The 14,948-nt window shown below is 35.3% G+C and overlaps 1 long non-coding RNA gene across 2 annotated transcripts in view; it reads right to left on the reverse strand.

Annotated features, from left to right (window-relative positions):
- Positions 1-5,960: 5,960 nt before the first annotated feature.
- The window catches only part of LOC108301786, a 36,059-nt gene continuing 27,071 nt past the window's right edge, over positions 5,961-14,948 (reverse strand). For both annotated transcript variants that reach the window (XR_005199523.1, XR_001824032.2), the window contains one exon: positions 5,961-6,189. This is a non-coding gene — a long non-coding RNA (uncharacterized LOC108301786). The remainder of the gene's footprint in view (positions 6,190-14,948) is intronic.

Genomic DNA, 14,948 nt, shown 5'->3' on the forward strand with positions numbered 1-14,948 from the left:
ATTCAAGAGAGTGCTGATAAGATTGGATTTTGAGGTTGCTTGATCAAGTAAGCCAAATGTAAGTCTAACTATGCAAAGGTGTCTTCATTGACTGGGGTGTCTTTTATTGAAACAAAAGATTTAACACTACAGCAAGGACCATAGAGGATAAGACAAATTCATTGTTAGAGTGGCAATTAGAAGCCTGGAGAAAGTGATGGTCCATGCCAAACAAAGTAGAAATGCCTCAGTTTCCCTGGCAGGCAATAGAGGATGTGGTTAAAAAAAAAAAAAAAAAGGTAGGGAAGTGAGGATGCTTGAATGGCTGTATTATGTAAGCCCAGAAGACAAAATCGGAGGATTATATTGCATGGAAGAGCCCACAATATACACCATTCATTAAGTTCAAGAATGAGAATATGATAGGGGCATCTGCATCACCAAGAACGTCAGTGGGAGCTCTCCTCTGCAAGGGCTGATAGTGGGAAAAGTGTTCGCAGAGCTGGCTTTGTGAGTAGCAAAGGGAATAATGGGACCTAAAGAAATAGAGCCACTTTGGAGATGTTTGATTGGCTGAAGCTGGGGGATCACAGTTACTGTAATGACTGGCGGGATTGGAAGGGCAGCCATGAGGACTTGACTTGCAAGAAGTTAAGGGGATGGTTATGGCATCTCTAAGATAAAATTAGATAGACAGAAATGAGGGAGCTCGTTCATATTTACAAATAGAAGAAGGCAAAAATGAAGGAACATGAGTCTAAAGGCAGTTTCCCTTATTAAAAGTCATAATCCCTTGCTGAATTCCTGGATCTGAACAAATTTTCTGGTATAATGCCCATTGAATGAGAGATGTGGGTTCCAGGAGGAAAGATGTTACAACACAGCAAGAATTGACTGTAAGGTTCCCCTTGTTCTGTGGCAAATCCTACAGTGTTGGAAATGTCAGTGGTGGATAATTATGCAGAGTGGAGTTTATAAGCTCTAGTGGGAAAATTATAACACAGGTCTCCGGAGTTCTGGGGCAAGGCTGTGCCATCTGCAGCAGCAGAATATATGCCTCCTGAGAAACAACTCCTGCTGTGTTGCTGAGCCCTGATAGAGACATACTGTTGTCCATGGAGTAACAAGTGACCTTCCACTCAGTATTACTCATTATAAACTGGATTCTGATGGACCTAGAAATCATAAAGTTGAATGAGTCCGTTAGTATTTCATTAATTTTAAGATGGAAATAATACATCATGGATTGAGCTTGAGCAGAACCAGAGGGCAGGAGTAGGAAACATAAGAAGGTAACCCTTTGAGGGTTCATGTTACCCACCACAATTGCTTCAGTGCCTGTGCTCCAAATTGCACATATGGCCTGATAGCGGTTGTCCCCTATGACCAGCTGAAGAAGGGAAAATAGCCTGTCTAGCTTATGAACAGGTCAGTTTGATATATGGGGGTGAACTGAAAATTGCTGTGTGGAGACTCTGAGACATTCGCGATGGACTATGGTGCCCATGGAAGTGTACCAAGCAGATATCCCCTTCAAAAGAATCTACTGCAAGAATAGTTGGCAAACAGCCTCTATTTGTTACATTTGTGGATGCATCATCATGTTCATGTAAAGTTCATGCTCTTCCTGGGCTGCCCCTAGCCCAGGAAGAACCTGAGGACAGCTGAGCAACTAGAGCCAGGCAATTCCTGCCTGACACAGCACTTAGCTGATGGCCCATTTTTGCCTTGGGATTGTATTGTTCGCCCTACCCAAGCTCTCTTCTCTCCTTTCCAAGATGTCAGACTTGCGTCAGAAACTGGAGGCTTTTCCTGCTCCTGCTCCTGTTTTTTATTCTCTGCAGGTATTTCTCCCAGTAAATCACTTCACATCTAATTCTGTCTTGAAATCTGCTTCTCACAGGATTCAAACTGACACATCAGATAATGCTTATGAAAGTTCTCACTGTGATTAAAACTAAGCACTCTAATATGTTATAGAAATGGTTGATTTCTTAAGCAACTTTCTCATAACTCCTAACCATGGAACTGTGAATAATTTGCATGCATATAAATGCTGATTGTGTGAACAAATGGATATATTGCATTTATTAATTTGATATAACAGAAAAATTCATCTATATTTGCCAGATGTCCATAATCTATTACAGAAGTAGAGAGAATCAAAATTCCAATGTAGTGTATTATAATTTGTCATACAATATATTCCTTTTTTACTTATAGATATACTTTAAAGGAAGTCATATTTCTTCTGGAATCCACCCCGATCATTCAAAGATTGAATGATAAATAGCCTAAATAGAAATACATTTTTTATATAGTTTTTAATTGTGCCACTGTTGCAGAACAAAAGAAAAAGTAGTATTTTTAATTTGGATAAAATTCTCTTCAGCGGTAGACACATGTAGTTATTGTTGCAGGTACAGAGAGGAGGCTGGTTGCTATTCAACTGTTTCTTAGCTGAAAACTGCAGTATTTGGTGACTGTTAATTAAAATGAGGACATGCCAAGTAGGGTAATTTACAGCCAAGTTTCCCCTGGTATGCAGTGCAGAAAATACAGGGAGCATTAATAATTTTGACCTCATTACTTTTGTATTTGTCTAACAAGAATGAAGTATTTAAGTCACTGCTGTGTTAACTTTGGATTTACATATTTTTAAAAATCACACTTTTTTTTAAGAGATTGTTTTATCTGCTCATAAGAGATATATATGCTAGACATTTGGTTAAGAAAGGAGATGCAAAAACAGTTACTTCTATTCAAGATGAAGTCTGTATCAGGTTAAGAGTTGATTTCTTTAGAAAAATATGCTATGTTTGGTTTGCTTTTCCTATGCATAATGTCTTGTCAAGGACTCCGCCCTCAGCTGCAGCCTTTGCTGAGTAGCTATGAACAATGAATTGCGTATCAGTGGCCTTTCACTCTGTGGCTGAAGCCACATCTCTAGTCTTCATTTTTCTCTTATTTCAGTTTGTTTTTGGAGTTTCATCTGCCTGCTGGAGTTTCCACCTGGAAGAGCCAATAGTTACCTCAAATTCATTCTGTTGTGTAATGAAGAATTTGGCTGGTTTTTGTCTCTAGGCCTTGGTTGGAAGCCTTTAAACCCTTGGATTTCCCATGTCATAGGAGGGTTCCTTATTTATGGTTTATTAGCATAAACACCTGAGTTTACGCTAATGAGATGACTAATGTAGGGCCACTAGATAGTTTATGCTGATTAGATGAGTAAAGATTGGGGCTGGCCACGCCAGAAAGACCTATCATGTGATTACAGGGTTGAGGCTTTGAGCCATGTGATCTTGGCCTGATTTCTGGCTTGGGGGAAGAGGGAGGCAGAATTTTGAGTTCAACTTTATGGCCAGTGAATCAAACAATCATGCCTATGTAATGAAGCCCCAATAAAAACTCAATGCAGTGAAGCTCAGTTCAGTTTTCTGGTTGGTGGTACACATTGATGTGCCAAATGAGTGATACATTCTAGGGACATGGGTGATTCATATTTGAGAGCCTCTCAGATCATCCCGTATGCATTTCTTTATTTGGCTGGTCCTGACTTTCATCCCTTCTAAAGAAACTGTAATTCTGAATTTTTAGAAGCATTAATATAATCTATGGAACACTGTAAGTTGTTCCAGTGAATTTTCAAACCTGAGAGGTCAGTGAGAACTTCAAAAATTACAACCAGTTGGTCCCAAGTGTGGGTGGCCTGGGAACTTCAGACCCTGTGACTAGAATCTCAAGTGAGGGCAGTCTTGTGGGTTTTGTACCCTTAACCTTTGTAGTTTGACCTAACTTGGTTTGTTAGTGTCAGAACTGCATTGCATATTCTTTAAATCCTGAAGCATAATCCTTTCCCAGAGCCAACAAACTTACTTGCTGAACTGTTTCTCTTCCCACATTATCAGGTCGAATTTCTTCTCCATAAACCTTGCCTTCAGTTCTTGTCCACTGCCACATGTATAATGTGTTTTGTTTGTTTGTTTGTTTGCGTGGGCTGTTTCAATACTACTTAAACTGGCCTATCTTCATTGTAACCTATCCTGTATTTCCCAGTGAAGTTCATCTTCCTTATGCACTCTTCAAACTCAAATATCTTTTTCAGAGGTGTCTAACTAGAACCCACTGCAGCATCTCTCAAGTAACAGGCACACCTGTAGGTACCGAATAAACGTCTTCCTGCTGTCCAAACTTCATGGCGATAGAGGACCCTGCAATTGTCTCCTACATATCTTTTCAACCTCACCCTCTCTTACGTCTATAAATGAATCCTGTGCTTCAAACCAATTACGTTACTCATGGCTTTGCTTACTCTTAAACACTATGGATCCATCCCCATTCCACTGACCAAACTGCATATCTAAAAGGCTCTCTTTCCCTTTGTACTAAGTTCCATCTATGCTGTGAGTCTTTTTAGATGTCTCTACTCCTTAGGGGTAGCTCTCACTTCTGAATTTTTGTAGCATTTATTGTAGCATACTTCCATACTGTATGTGTTGTACGTGGTTATCAGTTGGCTACTGGTCTATACTACATGGAATTTGTGTTATTATCTATTATTGCAGGCTCTTTTGTAAAACTATACCATGGACTTAGGAAAACAGGCAAATAGAAGTTTTTTGTGATCTCGAGGCATATGTATTAGGTATATAAGTTTTTCAGTTTTGCTATAGAGCTTCTCTTATTTTGTCTAATTAGTACAATCAGTCAAGTCTGATCTGCAAAAACAATGAAGATAAGAAAAATATTTTACCTACTCATTCTTAATGTATTCTAACCCAATAATTTAAATGTCCTTGAAATTGTAGAGATAGCATTTCCATACTGTCCAGTTGATAGTCACAATGACAGAAAAATTCATTTGCTGATACTTATTTGCTGTTCATCAATAGGGCATGTGTGGTTTTTCACTGACTTGACAGTAAATAAAATTGACAGTAAGTAAAAATCCAAACTTTTCTCACTTGAATGTCCAGATAATAAAGGCTTACTTCTTTGGGCAATGCTGCACTTTTCAGTATAATAACGTGGCCCCTTCTCTTTCTCAGCAGACAAGGAATAATGTCCCAAACATCATTTAAGGAATATAACATTTTCAGGCAGCTTTGCATCCATAACTTGGCATATCTTTTTACAGTACCATATGCCCATATATAGAAGACTAAATATTAGTATTTTTTAATTTTCTTATTTTGTGTTAAAGAAAAGAAAAATAAAACTTCAGTCTCACTAATCAAAAAAGATACACAATTCAGCATTGATTTAATAGAAAGAGATATACTTTGTGCGGAAATATCCCTAGTTTGAGAAAACACAACTTTTTAAAGAAAGATAAAATCCTAGAAGTGACTGCAGGGAATTAACTAAGATTTTTGGACAAATGGGTTTTGTAGCATTAGGTCTATATTTGTTTTAAAGAGGTTTATATGTTCTGAAGCTGACTGATCAATAATAATACTGGAAAACTATAATGTTATAAAGCCGAATTTTAAAGTGTAGAACATCTAACCTGTGAATAGAGATGAACGTATTTGAAAATAAAGATGAAGTGAATAGCGAAAATTTACTTTTCCTCAAAGCTTTCTCTGATAAATTTCAAATTTCTTTATGAGTCCACATTTTTACTTACTGTCCATGTAAATACATTTTTACAGATCTTGCTTTGTGAAATATAATCTTGCAGTTGTTCTATGTTCCTACACCTGAGTTAATGATTTCTCTCAAATAATGATGATTTCTTTCAACCATTTACAGATTTGTGGGTCAATACACATTTTAAAGTGCCCATTAGGAAATTTTTAAATTAATTTCTATGAACTCAAAGGGATAGCAAAACTATGTGCTGATATACTACTCTATAAAATGACATGGTGACTGAAAAGTTCAATTATTTTTACTTTCTTATTCTTGCCTCTTTAGTTAAGGTTTATATCAAGCTAATAAGAAATGACACTAGTAGAAAGAAATACAAAAAAAGGACATATTTTAAACACTTGTTTATTTCCCAGTTTTACAGATGTGTGATAAGGCCTGGTAACTGAAGGCTGTAGTTGAATCAAAGTTGACTTCTGGAGTGTGCCGGTGAATATATTTTGTAGATAGAGCAAAAGCAAAGGTGAATGGCTGTTTTGTGGTGAAGGCCCCCAGCAGCAACCACTGAAGCTTTTCGTGTCTTCCATGGTGAACAGGGTTGTATTTGGAGGAAAGTATCTGTAACCAAACCAGACATACATGGATTGAGAAAGGCTTCGTTGGAAATTTCTCAAATGCAATCAAGCATCGTGTTATGGCAACAGTGAGTTGTATGCTTACAGAACAGAAATTCCCAAATGATGCCTGAAACAAGGAGTTACGAAATAGCTACCAACAAAGGGAGGTTTCTCAGGGGTCCTCAGATATTGAGCCAGAGAAGAGTGTCCTGGGAAAAGTGACGAGTATTGAGTAGGGGACAGATTTCATCACATTGGTAATTGAGGGGAGCCTAGGCTCCAAACTCGGGGGATATAAACCGTCCTAAAGATGACATTTTGGAGTTGGATGCATATTTTTAGCGCTGAGTTGAATAGTGAACTCTCCTATCAGGATTCTGCATACTCTGTCTGTCTTGTATTCTGTGGTTTTTTAGACACTTCAGTAAGAGGCAGGATTGATTTGGAAACAATTGCTTTGTCTCAGCTTAGGATTCTCAAGTAGCACCTCTGACTTTCTTTGAAGAACATCTGACCAATTCCAAGGAAGTTAAATTTGATCCAAATTTTGGAAGTGGGAAGAAACATAAAGAAAGATAAAAGGGAAAGGCAGCTGTTTACCTAGAAGACACACATGATTCAGTTTTTGGCATCAGCATCAGAAACACAATACTTATTCAGGACATGCCATCATTTTAAATAATCGTTTATGAGCACCCCTTACGTGCTAATATAATGTGAGATATTGGAGCTATAAAGACAAATGGTTTCCTTCTGCCCTAAGGAAGCTTGTATCTTTATACAGGACACAGATGAATAAGCAAAAAAAAAAAAAAAAAAAAAAAAAAAAAAAAAAAAAAAGGACAATACATTGTGTTACATTTTCTGATAAGTTTGCCAAAGCTACTCTGCAAGAGGAATACCTAATCCACTTCAGGAGAAAGGGGGAAGGGTTAGAAAATATTTTCAAAGAAGCAGTGGCCGAAGTTAAGTCTAAATATCAAATATGTCTTTGTGTTTGTGTAAAGGGCTATCTGTTGAATTGTGACAAATAATTATAGCAGTGGTATTCAGAGATGAGTTGGTGCTGGGTCTTGAATGTCAACCAGAGAATCATGACTTGGTAGAAATAGGAGGTCATTTAAATTTTTAAGCTGGGAGCAGTAATAAGGCAGAAATTCTTCTAAAGCTTTCTGTTCATAGATCACTCAGATGGAAAGGGGATTGGAGGTGGAGAGATAAGTTAATTATTTTGTTCAACAACTTGAGTGTAGGGCAGTGGAAACCTGAATCTAGGACAGTGGTTACAGGGAAAGCACAAATCATCTGAATGTGAGTCTGGATTCAGAGTTTGTCTCCAGTGGCTTTTCCATAGGAATGGTCACTTGATCCAAACTAGAGAAGAAAACTATAAACCAATCAGCAACAGCATCCAACTGATAATTGATAACTGGTTCAAAGACTGTGAAACTCTTTTGAAATGTAAATACAGATTTTAAAGGAAACATGGGAATCAACATAACAGAGAAGAGGGTAAAAGTTTGTTTATAGATGAAGGTACTAGTGTCCACTTAGATGCTCTTTATCCTTTTGTTTAACATTGCTTTTGTTTAACATTGCTTCTTCATTATTATGAAAACTTCTTAAAAGCAGATAGGAATGACTGTGAAAGGATTGGCACCAAATATTATGAGTATGGCCAAGAGAAACGTGTGGAGTCAAAATGAATTTTGATATACCTAAATGTTATTTTGATACCAAATGATCTTTAGAAGAAAGTGATATGTGACACTTGAGAAGAATATCTTAGTATGAGAATCTAGCAAACTCAAAATAAGTTATCATGATAAATACCAGTGCAGTAATGAAGAAAGAAAACACTTATGGAGCCTTTATATTTCATGCATTTTACTAGAATAAAAATACTTCATGAATTAGAATGTGTATAGATCATATTTTAACATCTTGGTTGGGAAGTTTGGCAGAGTACATTAGTTCATCCTAGCAAATAAGATTACAGCATAAACAATTTTGAAAAATAATTTAGAAATCAAAAAGTAAAAGTTCAGATAAAATTTAAAACTTATAGGCAATTGATTGTGAATGGCACATTCTTGATGATATATATTTTCTACCATTGTTTCTATGTAATTCTGTTGTTGCCTATGCTTTTGTTCAGTCCCTATGAAGATGGTTAATTTTCATCTCCCTGTTGGTTGAAGCTGCTTCTTCTGGCAGTGCCACTGTACATTTTCTCAGGGATGGTTCACCTCAGATTCATCGCCACCACAGGAAAATTAACAAAGCAGATCTCCTACAGATTACAGGTCACAGTAACAGTTTTCCCATACATGAAGGGCAGTGTACAGGTACATAAAGGTAAATGAAAATTGATATTCTTTTTGGTTAAACATTCTAATTGATGTCTCAGTTATATGTTTTGAAGTACTTAGGTTCTGAGGTTAAAAAAAGTAACTGAGAAAAAGTCTACTTATAAAAAAATAAATTATCCTTTGATATCCAGTGCAGCAACCTAGTATTTGAGACAAACAGAACTCCACAAAGGCTTAATGTATTAAGAATCTGACAAAGTGTGACCCATTTATGGAAGCAGAAAATGCACCACAGTTTCTTTACTGTTTCTTATTTTCCTTCCAAAAGCAGGTAAATCATATTTACCAGCCAAAGAAAAGAACTGTTTACTTGTTTAGAGAAAAATGGAGAAACATGGGGGGAAAAAATACAAGAATTTTGACTCAGAAAGATACTCTCAAAATATGAAATGTGGTGGGCTTTCAAAGATTTCATAAGAATGTCAAAATATGGGAAATATTTGATGAACTTATTTAAAAAATAGTCATTTAGTCATTGCGATAGATGCCTATAGACCCTTTTCACACAGTGAGAATATTGAGCAGTTTACAGATGCCACACGGTCACATGGCCATTTTTTCATAGTTAATTTCTAAGATTTTTGTCAGAATTTTAAATATACTGGAAAAAGAGTAAACAACATTAAAATACAAATCTTCAATCTGGCTTAGGTATTCTCCTAAGTGCTCATGTCTATAGTAGCCCTTTTTCTATTTTTCTCCATGTGGCATTTTAATTTTTTCTCCTTTATGAGACGGTCAGCTCCTTAAAAATGGGAAACTCTGTCTTGCACATCCTCATGTGCCCAGTCCTTTATATTGCACATAATACCTTATACATGTATCCATAAATGTTTGCCAAATATAAGAATGAGTAAACAAACGCTGGAGCCCAAGGGCAATTTTTTTTTTATTAAAAAGAGTATATATTAATATATAGATTGAGATACCTTTATATTACTCAAGTGTTGAAAATAGACCCATATGTTCACTGATTACGTTTAAATCTTCCAGAATTCCTTTCAAAAAGGACTTACATTGTAATTAATACTGTAATTAATATTACTTTAAAAATTCTAAGGGGTGAACATTATGTTTATAAACTAGGACAATGACAGAGATGACATTTCTTAGCCACATTTTTAGATTTTACACTGAGCTATGCTTTAAGTCATAGTTGGGACTAAATTGTTTTTTTTTTGTTTGTTTGTTTTGTTTTTTATTTAGTTCAGTATAAACTTAATATATTGAAGGATTTAAAAGGCTTTCAAATGCAGTTCCTTTATTCATTGACATTTTATGGCCTGGTCAGACAGATTACATGTGGCTAGAATGACTTGTATCCACAACAGTGTAGATCAAATTAAAAAAAAAAAATTGGGAATGGCTTTTGGGACTCTTGGAAACCATTTCCAGTCTAAAGCCACAAGGGCAGAAATAATCAATAATGGTGACCATTTGGTTCCATTCATTTCTTTTAATGAACATGCTCACAACTCATTAAAAGCAGTCTTACTGGACTGGGATGGATTTCAATTCTCTGGTGAGAATAAAAATAAGAGACAAAAAATAAGAGCCTTTGACAAAACCTGTGGGGTTGCAGTGCTCTTCCTTCTCTTCCCCTGTCCTAATAGACACTTGTGTTGTTTAACTTCGAAAATTGCCATCTTGGTACAGACTGACAAGCAGTTGATCTATGACTGTTAGCTAAATTCTCCCCATGATTCTTGATTCAATTTATTTTTGGAAAGCATCTATAAACTGTAGATCAGTTTCAAATATGTAAAATCTGTAAATGTAGGCATAAAGTTCTCAAAAAAAAATGGTCTCAGAACTGATTTAATCAGTGTATTAATATTCAGTAGGATAATTTCCATTTTTGTAGTCACTGCCCTAGTTCAAGTAAGCATTAATTTCTATCTAATAAAGTGTCATTAATACTGTGGATACTTAAAAATTGCTTTTGATAAATGAACAACATCTAGATTATTGCAGCAGCCTCTTGTCTCACTTTAAGTTCCTTCCAGTTATTATCTATTTTATAGCTAACTGCCCGAAAAAAACCTTCTCATAATTTTCCACCATAGGTAATTTCTTGTTTATGAAACTAGTTTTCTTTTTTAACAAAATCAACATTCCTGTACTTGAGATGAAATTTTCTCTGTTAATTTTCCTAGGTTTTCATTTCTTACTATCCAGTTAATCTCATTGTTTCATTGCATCAGCATTTTTCAAAAAGTACATTTTAATTTTTTGGTGACTACCAGATATAGTCATCATCTTAAAAATGCAGTTTAAGAGTTTCCGAAATAAGCATACCAGCCCATGGGTAAACAAAGACTAGAAGGTCTCTATGATTTCAGAAAATGCCCCTTTCTCATATCCAAGTCAGAATGTCTTGGACAAGAATGGGAGAAGATGTGAGGGTAAAAGGGAAGTGATGACTTGTCTGTCTCTTGGTCAGTTGCGTCTTTTTCTCCCTAATTTTAAAACCACAGTGTCTGTACATAAGAGGATTTAGTGTTCAAAGGGATAATAAACCTTTTCAGAGAGAATGAACAGTATAGTTACTGATCAAGTGTAAATTTACGTTAAGTGTACATTTAGGGGGTTCTCGGGTTCTAGTAAAATGGTTGCATATCACTCAAAATTTAATTTTGTCCTGCCCTAGTATTTCATGTTTCAAATGGGGAAATGAAGCTAAACTAAAATGAATTAATAAATCTAGGCTTTTAAATAATTATTTGTCTTCAACAAGATAATTCAATTTAAATCTCAAGGCCTGGGACAGAAAAGGTGCTCTTTACATACCTACTTTGCACGTTGAGGTTCCCAAAAGCAAACTTTCAAAACTTATCGAAGAAAAATAATTATTTAAAAGCCTCAACTCATAGTTTCTAGGTCACTGGAGAGTTATTAATGAGAATAATATCATCTTTTCCTTTACCATTCTAATACATCAGTTACAACTTGCCACTTCATGGAGACCCAGAGAATCTGAGTTCATTTGCCAATCAGCTCTAATATCAAGCATCAACTGTATTATGAGAAAACAGTCAACAACAATTTCCAAGGTCAAACATAGAAGAAAATTATAGAGTTAACTTTTTCTTTTTTGTTTTCCTTTCTTACCCTATGCTGGGAAATATATATCCCACAGTATTCCCTAGTTTCTTCCAAATTATGTTTTTAATAGAATCCCACACCTAAAATGAACTTTTTTGTACGGTTAAATCATTCTGCTTGGAACTTCCATTATAACCTTCTGAAAATGATGCTTTATTCATTTCATTTCCATGTTCAAATGATGTCTTTGCAAAGTGAGAAACATCTTCTTCACTCTCCATTCAAGAATCTCCATAATATGATTCCTATTTACCACGTCATTTTTTATTTGCTAATCACCTCTAAAACAGTGAATTCTATGAACATAATTTATACTTATTCATTTGTCTCCCCATCTGCAGTTTAGCCACCTCCTCTGTTCCTGAAATGCTCTCCTCTTCTCAACTTACTCATACTACTTCTCATACCTTTATGGACTTTCCTTGATTCCCCAAAGGGAAATTGTTTGCATTAACAAAAAATATATAGGACTTTCCATCTAATCTTGTGGCCCAATACTGCCTGTGATTTTGCATTCATTTCCCAGGCGACATTTAGCAGTGTCTGGAGACATTTTGGTTGTCACCGCTGGGGATATGCTATCTAGTAGATACAGACCAGAGATGCTGTTAAATATTCCACAATATATAGGATGGCTGTTCACCACCAAGAAGTACCTGATTCAAAATGTCAATAGCGTTGCTATTGAAAATCCTAACCTAATTCACTCTTACACCTCTATTTCAATCCTGCCTGTAGTTTGACTTCTCCATGTATGTGTTTAATCGTCTATACTAGAATACAAGCCTTTGAACTACTAGGACCACATCCCATGTACAATTTTATTTCTTCAAAAGGCACAGCACAAAGGCTGGTCTATGTGTGGACACTCAATAATAGTAAAACACCTATATGACCTAGAATATCTGGATTGCCATTTATTGAATAAATATGTAAGAAGGAAATATCAATCAAGCTATGTTAAATTCAACATATACTTTCTTTGATGACTTTGATAATTCAGCTGTCATTTGAGGATCTTTTAATAGTAAAAATCAGTAAGCATTATTCTGGTAAAGAGATAATTTATAGTTCAATACATATATTTATAGTTGATAAGCAGAAAAACATTATATTATAAACTTCACTGTATATTTATAATAGATGAAATGTTTAGAGTTTGAGGTTTGCAGAGCTAATATACCTATCTTTAATAGGGTTATCTTCTGCCTCTCCTGTGTTAAATGCGTTGGATTGTTGTTGTCTTACTGAGCTACAAACAAATAATCCTAGCTTTATGAAGGTCTCTCAGTAGCTGTACAGTAGGTGCTAGTTAAATCAGCTCCAATTTGTTTGCATTCCTCCAAGTGGAACATCTAGCTGTTGGGCAAAATAAAACATTAAAATATCTTGCCAATTTGCTATAAATATTTGAAAATGATTGCTATTGAAATAAACAGTTTTTTAAGTTCCCTTATGAAATGAACTGATACATTTTGCTTACTAATCAAATATCTGTGTTTACATAATGTCCAGCATTTTCCCATATACAGAAGAATGAATATAATTTAGTGGCTGCCTCCTTTAGAGGACAGTGTTAAAGTTATTCAGCTTGCTGTTTGGTATTCTCCAAAAGATGTCACCTATTTATCTTTTAGGCATATCTCTTTCATAAACATTCTTCTTCTGCTGAATTATTTTACTTATAATATCTTGAATATATCTCTCACTTTCCACACCTCTATTATTTATGTCTTTTTCCCTCCTAAAATCTATAGAATGAAATGTTTTCAGTCACAAGTTGAGCTTTCTCTTTTTACCCTTCTCCCAATCCAGCTTCCTCTTGAATTGCTAATCACTGTAACTCATCCATCTCACATGCTAACTCTTCCAAAATGGCCGCCCCTCATCTTCCAAACCATACTTCTGTTTTGGAAATGATAGTCGCTATGCTAGTTAATTAAGTTCTGCTACAATGTTCTTGTCATTATATTTGTGCACTTTTATTTTTCCATTTCCTCAGATGGTGAAGTCTTGGGGGTAGGGACCATGATTTACACACGTCTTTGAATCACACTCAGCACCTAGTAGTACACTGTCCTGTATATAGTAATTGTTCATTATACAGGAGTTAAATAAATGTGAATGAGTTACAATTTTGCTTTAGAAGTAGAAAATGGTGTGACAACCTTGTTATAAAATATAAAGTGTTTTTTTGGTAAATGTCAAGAAAAAATAAAGAGGAGACTGTTGTAATAATCAAATAATCAAACCATAATATGTACAGATGTAGTAACCAAAAGTGGTATGTGGCTCTTGTTTGGATTTTGATTTGAACAAACTAAATGTAAACGAGCATTTTTGGCACAGTTGGTGAAATGCATAATAGATGATATTAAGAATCTGTGGTATGAGAAAGGCATGCTCATTATGTAAAAACAGTTATCAATTAGAGGTACATAGTGAATCATTTTCAAATAACCAGTTTGATATTTGTTTTAAAATATTACATAAAAAGTATGAGGAATAATAAAAAACTCGGCAGCATTTGGCATAATATTGATAATTATCAAAACAGAGTAAAGGGTGCATGGTGTACGTTACACTATACCTCTCTAATTTAGTGTAGGTCTAAATATTTCCATAAAAAGTTTAAATATACATAAAGTGAAATGCCGTATAATAATCTTTCAGTCATTCATATAGTAGGAAAGTAATTACTCAGTTATTTAAGACACTGACTATAAATGATTCTATTAGAATACATTTTCACTTTACAGTGTGTAATCCAACACTGAAGACCAATTCAAATACAAACACATTCTACTGGTTGCTTAATGTCCCACTCCCTTGTATACCACACAAGGCAACCGAATGCTTAGCGAGTCTGGCTTTTCACTGTTCTCTAAGGACCCATCATCGTTACTCATAACTGTCTGGCTTAAAGGAGACTGGAGTCAACACAACACATAGTTGCTGACCCAAAATGATTTACTGTCTTATCCTGAGAATGACCAACAGCCTTGTAAAAGGCAGAGCATTTCTTTTTCTTTGCTAGCTGAACTGGATCCATTCATCCTCAACATTATAGAAGAAAAATGATGGGATGAAAATCTTTCTTTAACAGACATACCAGGGATCAACTAAGTTGACACAGAAATTTTGGAAATGGTCAGGTAGCAAACAGTGAAGAAAGGTGTCATTCAAAGGCAGAAGACAGATGAATTGGTGATTTGAAATTTAGTCTTTCAGTTTTGTTGTCACTTTCTTAGACAAATTCCTCTTTACTTCCATTAATGTGAAG

Source organism: Cebus imitator, unplaced genomic scaffold (genome assembly GCF_001604975.1).
Source record: "Cebus imitator isolate Cc_AM_T3 unplaced genomic scaffold, Cebus_imitator-1.0 Scaffold36, whole genome shotgun sequence".
Lineage (NCBI taxonomy): Eukaryota > Metazoa > Chordata > Mammalia > Primates > Cebidae > Cebus > Cebus imitator.